The sequence below is a fragment of the Dipodomys merriami genome, unplaced genomic scaffold (genome assembly GCF_024711535.1).
Source record: "Dipodomys merriami isolate MVZ:Mamm:240054 unplaced genomic scaffold, mDipMer1.0.p SCAF_138, whole genome shotgun sequence".
Classification (NCBI taxonomy): domain Eukaryota; kingdom Metazoa; phylum Chordata; class Mammalia; order Rodentia; family Heteromyidae; genus Dipodomys; species Dipodomys merriami.
In genome coordinates, this window is record NW_027202693.1 from 456,648 (window position 1) to 463,823 (window position 7,176).

Consider the following 7,176-nt stretch of genomic DNA (forward strand, 5'->3'; position numbering starts at 1 on the left):
ACCTAACAAGCTGTCACTATGAAGTCATCTCCAATTCTTTTTTTTTTTTTTTTTTGAGTCCAGTTGTGGGGCCTGAACTCTGGGTCTGGGCGCTGTTCCTCAGCTCTTCAGCTCAAGGTTAGCACTCTACCACTTGAGCCACAGCGCTACTTCCGGCTTTTTTTTTTCTGCTTATGTGGTGCTGAGCAATCGAACCCAGGGCCTCATGCATGCAAGGCAAGTGCTCTACCACTGAGCCACCTTCCCAGCCCTCATCTCCAATTCTTATGAGATGGCTTGGAGTAAAAATCAAATGGGCATGATAAGTGATACTGGACTCTATGCATTCACACACAGTGAGACCAAAGAAAGATATTCTTAGGAGGGGAACACAAAGGCATAATGCCTATGTGCATCTGATCAGATAAAATAATATTTATTGAAATGGACTCCGGGAAATGGAAATGAGGGATTTTCTTTCTTTTTTTCTTTTTTTCTTTTTCTTTTGTCTTGTCTGTTTATCTGTCTTTGGGAGGGTAAGGGAGGACACAGAAATGGAGGGACAAAGGGTGAACAAATGCAGCAGTGGTGCTCAGTAGATACTATGTTGACAGTGAACTATACAACTTGTGAGAGGGGACGGGAAGGAAAAACCGAGAGAGAGAGCCAGGGAAGGGGCGGCATCATTATGTAACTGTAACCCCTCTGTATATCACCTTTATAACAACAATAAAAATGCACAAAGAAAGAAACAAATCCAACGGTGTGCCTTCACTAGTTCTCTGTGACTATGCTGCTCCCCATTTTCCAGAACTTCACTACAATATACTCACCTACAGCTGAAAGGCAGCCTAGCTGAATCACTGTGACCTGAACTCTTATAGACGAAAGAACTCCCCATCCTCCTGCCTCAGCCTCCTACAGGCTAGGAGTACAGTTAGGTAGCAATGGTGACCCCCACAAGAATAATGCACTGGGATAAAGAGAACTGGGTGAATGAGAGGAGAGGTTTTGAGTGTTAATTAGGAGCATATGCTGTTAGTTTCAATAGGGAATAATAAAAGAGAAGAAGGAAAGGATGAGTCAGACATTTGGCTTCTTCAGTGAAATGCGTGGTAGATCACAATTTATGTTATATAAAGAAAATGATGCGGAAGAGACTCTAGAACATTCCCAAGTCACAGAGGCAACATAAAGCAGGGACAGGATTTGAATCTGGGTTCTATTTGCTCATCTCCCCATAGCAAGTCATCTACCAAGAAAACTCACGACTCTGATGTCGGAATTAGTAGACTAGGGTAAGTATTCTATACCTACAATGATTATGTTTGAAGACCAAAGGAAAAATAAACTCTAATTAAACAAATAGTGACATGAAGCAGGGAAAAACAAAGGATTAATTGGGAATCATTAACTGAAAAATCCTTTGCCTTAAGTTAAAAATTAATTGAATAGACTTTTTTTTTTTTGCACATTGGACATGATCAAAGAAAGTCAGTGAACTTGAAATTAGAGCAAAAGAGCCGAGTCAGAAGAACAGAGGGAACACATGGAAAAATAGTAAAGGGAAACTCAGGTGAACAGTGAAACAGAAAGAACACAAAAAATGAGCAGAAGTTTTCAAGAGTTTGGTGAAGAACATAAATTCACAGCTCTTAGAATATCAGAATCTTAGAATATCTTAGAATATCAGAAAGTCTCAAACAGGAGAAATACAAAAAAGAGAATCATAATAGTTAGACATATCATAAACAAATTTGCTTAGGTCAAAAAAAAATGAAGAGAAAATTGTGAAAGCAGACAGGTTAGAGAAGATATCTGAAAGACAAACGGAGAGAAGAGTAAGTTTAGCAAGGTGACAATAATTTCTCAGCCACCCACAGACCACAGATCAAAAAAATCCTTTGTGGAAATCTTGGTATTCAAGAGGAGTTTATGAAACCCAGAGATCCTAAGATATAAGAGTTTTTGTTTGTTATTTTGGTGTGTGTGTGTGTGTGTGTGTCTTGGTTGTGGGGTTTGAACTCAGGGCCTTGGTGTTGTCTTTGAGCTTTTTTACTCAAGGCTAGTGTTCTACCACTTGAGCCACAGCTCCACTTTGACTTTTTTTGGTGTTTAATTGGAAAGAGGAGATAGGAGTTGCATGGAGTTTCTTGCCCGGGTTGGTTGTGGACCACTATCCTCAGATCTCAGCCTCCTGAGTAGTTAGGATTACAGGTGTGAGCCACCAGTGCCCTGTGGAAGGGTTGTTCTGAGAAAATGATCCTGTGCTCCAAGGCCAGATTTCTTACCTATGACCCAGATTCCAGATCTAGAAAGAGCCAGTTCCCCTTCTCCAAGAGGATTGGGCTGTCCCACCCATGAGTACTTTAGGAAACAAGGCCTACCCTTCTTGGTTTCAATCACAGACCCTCGAACTCACCTCCAGTCTATCTTACCCACAGGGCTGCATTAGTCATAGCTATACATAGACCACCCCCCCCCCCCCGCCCCAAAGAGAGGTTACCGGTCTCAGTTCCTATGGCGGGGATGTCAACCTCAGCACCGTGGTAGATTCTGAAAGGCTCCTGGATTTCCTTCCCAGCTCCAGAACAAAGCCTTCCTGTGCAGGGAATTGCTGGGAGACTGGCTTATTTGTGACTCGAAGACACATTCACAAAACTCAGTTGCACTGGAGATTATAAAGGCACCCCTGAATCTCAACTCCCAAACTATGGTTAGTCTGGGAGGAACATTCTGCTTAGGGATAAGCTGAGAGAAATAGCCATCAAGAGTCCTCAGGAAAGAGTTGACAGACTTGGTTGCACAAGGGAACTGGAACAGCCCTGAATCTCAGCTTGACTCTCTGTCACCTGTGGGGAGTGAGAAAGAGCTGCCTGGCCAGGGGCCCGTAAGAAGACCTGGTGCCACAGACAGGTCATTGCCTTAGGCATAGAAGCAACAACCCCTCAACTTGGTTCCAACCCCTGTCAGACTCAGACTGTGTCAATCCTTAGACAAAAATTCCTTCCCAGTGACCTAGAAGAAGGTGCATGCATCTGCAAATGAGGGAACAGACCTGCGCTCTGTGTGCCTCCAAGTGGGCCTTTATCCCACCCTCACCCCCTGCCCCTTCCATCCTGGCTTTGGTCTTAGGAACCAGATAGGATTCACCCCACTTGGAGCCCCTGGCCACAGGTTTATCAACTGTGATCCCCAGGTGGGTCTCGAAGCAGACCTAATGGATGACCTTAACCAGAAAAAAAAATCAGTTTGTACTAGCTCTGTCGAATGCACAGAGATCAGTGCAAGGCTGCACAAATAATCAAGAATCAGACTAACTGGACACCACCAAAGACAATTAATGAGGCACAAGCAAGCTAGCACTGAAGAATTGGAGACACACGAATCAATCACCTGAAGGAGAATTTGAAGACTCATCTTCAGTGAGAAGCACGAAAACCCACCAGATGACATGGCCCGAAGCAAACAAGCTGTGAAAACTTCTTTTCTAGGACTGAAACAAAGATGCCTATTCTCATGGCTCCTGCTTAACAGAGGAGTGGAAATCCTAGCCAAAGTAAGAGAAGGGGGGGTAGGGGGAGAGAGAGGGAACAATAAAAGGTGACTTGATTGGTTTTATGGAAAACCTTAAAGACTTCAACACACATCCACACATACGGACAGACAGACAGACAGACAGACAGACAGTCAGACAGACACACACACACACACACACACACACACACACACACACACACTCCTGTTAGAACTGATAAGACAAATTTAGTAAACTGTAGCTGCAGGATGCAAAACTAACCTATAAAAACCAGTAGCATTTCTATATACAATTAGCTATTAAAAAAAAAAAAGAGAGATCCAGGAATGTATTCCCATACACAATAGTTAAAAACTAAAATCATACCAAAATGAATTCCAGGAAATGGAAACATGTTATTTTTTGTTGTTGTTGATACTGTTGGAGTTTGTTTGTTTGTTTCTTTTTAGGGAGGTCAGTGGGGGGCGCGGAAAGGGAGGGAGTAGGGGTGAACAAATACAATCATGCTATTCAGTATACACTACGTAGAACACGAACTGTGTAACTTGTGAGCAGTAACGGGAGGGCAGAACTGAGAGGAAATGAAGGAAGGGGTGACATTGTCCACAAAACAAACACACTCCTTACCTGACTTATGAAATGATAACCTTTCTGTACAACACCCTCATAACCATGAAATTATGCTAAAAATCAGATAAATTAGGAATACATTTAACTATGGAGGAGAAGACATGTATAGCAAAAGCTATAAACCACTAATGAAAGACATGAAAGAAGACACAAGTGAATAGAAATGGTCACTTGATTCATGTAGAATCAGTATTGTTAAACTTTTCATAATATACCCTTTTTTCCCCTACCAATATTCTAGGATGCTTCTCTTTCTTTCCCCACTGCACAGGCTCTTCTAAGGCGACTCACCTCCCTGATTAACTATTTGTACTCCAGTCAGTGCATCCATCAGCTTGCATGCGTACCTGGTGAGTCGCGTATGGCTGCGGTGATGGACACATGTGGGCCCCAGCACACAGTCTGAGTGGAGTGGACCCCTTAGGCTTTGAAAGTGGTAGAGACAGAGCTGAGTGAGAAGAGCTGAATGTGGCAGAGATCTCTGCTCCAGTCAGTCAAAGTCCATGATGGGAACAGAGAAAACCACAGCAACTCCTTCAAAGCCCCCGTCCCCCACCCTGCCCCCAGGAGACAAGAAAGAGACCCCTGAGTATGGCAGGATTTTACTACTGGTCACAGCTCCTTTCGGAAAGTCTCTGTGGTGTGAATCTAAATGGCACAGCCCAGCTCACACCTGTGATCCTCATTACTCAGGAGGCTGAGATCTGAGGATCGAGGCTGAAGCCAGCCTGGGGAAGGAAAGTCTGTGAGACTCTTATCTCCCATCACTGAGAAAATAGTGCTGTGGCTCCAGTGGTAGAGCACAGAAGCTCAGGGATGTTGCTCAGGCCCTGAATTCAAGCCCCAGTGCCAGCACACACACACACACACACACACACACACACATACACACACACACACACACACACACACATACAATGACACAAGCCAGAGGGGTGCCAGCAGATTCAGAGCACAGCACAGTAGTTTCTAAACTGGGAACAGAAAGGCACCCGCATACATAACAATAGACTGAGAGTGGACAAGATCCTGCGAGGGGGACACATGAGAAGTAGGTAGTTGTTGGGAACTGTGGAGTTCATTTACACTCTCTATAATTAGAATTTAAGTTGATATGCCTGTGAACCAGCCTGGGCTCCAAACTAGAGGAACCAGTTAAGATTTAGAGGTGGGGGGGCGAGGGAGGGAGGAAGGGAGAGGGAGAGAGAGAAATATATGAATAAATGTCTCCTGAGAGCAAATAAGTTATTTTTTCTTTTTGCCTTTGTCTATTTTTTTTGCATATATGTTTTAGGTATTTTTGTTCCTCTTGCTTTTTTATTTATTTGACACTTTTTCTCCTTTCCTTCTCCCCATTAGTATAGTATATGTGAGCCACAACAACCACTTTTCAACAATCGATCTTTAGGCTTTTCTTTTCCTCCCCCACAGTTGTTTATTCTTTTTTTCCTCCATCTATAGTTTGACTTTGGCTTTCCTGCTATTGAGCTATGTGCCCTGAGGAGTTTCTTTCCTTATCTCCAGCCTCCTCATCTAGAACGTGGCAGAAGATTCTAAGATACCTCTTCTTCCGGTAAGCATTGAACTTGATGCTATGTATAAAAACACCAGTCACAAAGATGCCTATAATAGCTCTATATGATGTTCTCCAAACCACTAACCTCAGGGCTGGGTTGTAGCTAGTTATACAACACTTGCCTAGCATGCATGAGGCCCTGAGTTTGATTCCCAACAGTAAAAAACAAAACAAACAAAACAAAAAACTCGAGAAAAACAAAACAAAACAACAAAACCCAAATAAGTTGGGGCCTGTGGCTCACACCTATAAACCTAGCTATTCAGGGGCCTGAGATCTGAGAATCCAGGTTTGAAGCCAGCCTGGGGAAGAAAAGTCTGTGAGACTCTTCAATTAACTACCAAAAAGTTGAAAGTGGAGCGGTGGCTTGAGTGATATAGTACTAGCTTTTGGTTAAAAAAAAAAAAAAAAAGAGCTCAGGGACAGCACCCAGGCTCTGAGTTCAAACCCCAGGACTAACACATGAGCCCCCACCACATATAGCAAAAAACCAAAGCAAAACAACCCCCCAAGCCTCTGTAGTACCCAGAGTCTTGGAGCCCCCCGTAGACCACCAGAGACCTTGGACAATGCAAGCAGCAAAGAGTCGTTTATTAACGAACTTGCGAGCACGGACCTCATGCACACCGTTGTAGGGGTGTTAACAAGAGGCCCTGAACAAAGGGTTACAGCACCTTTTATACATTTTAAGGTAGGGGCAGGGCCCCAGTAGACACTCACAGCAAATCACTATGCCACGTGGGAAATTTTGTAACACTCTTTGTAAAATGATTGGCGCGGGGTGACTCAAGGGGGATGGTTGCTTTGGATGATAAGGGTTAGGGGGAATTCTCATAGGTGGTCATTATCTCGGGGTCCAGTTCCCGGAGGAGGATCAGGAATATGTGTTAGCCATTGTTCCGGGCTCTGGGAATGTCTGGGGCTTGAGGTGAGCAGTTAGTTATCTATCATGGCGGTTACACTCTTTAGAGTTTATTGACACAGACCTATCTTTATACTTTAACGTTAGCAAAAGCAAGTTACAGAAGCGAAGTCAGCAGTTAGTGACTGCAAAATGGTGACTATAATTCTCAGTTCTTCACCTCAAATCCCTGCTAAGCTCAAATGTTTATGCAGAGAGAAGCTAGTTCAACTTTGACCTAGTCCAAAGTATTTTTTTCTTTTAAACTTAACAACTCAAACCCAAGTTGTTCATTTTAAGAGTAAATGAGTGAAGATTTAAAACAAGTGCCTGACACCTTGCCAACCCTCAATCGCTGATATGAATAGTTTCAAATGGGAGAGTGTCGGAGGGATCCTGACTCACACATGGGTGTGAAGCCCGGATAGACTAGGGAAAATGAGGAATGGGAAAACTTACAGCAAATACAGAAGATATCCCTTCATGTACTCCCCTTAAGATTTAAGGGAACAAAGTCATTTAAGGGAAAATGAAACAGGATAACCTGAGGAA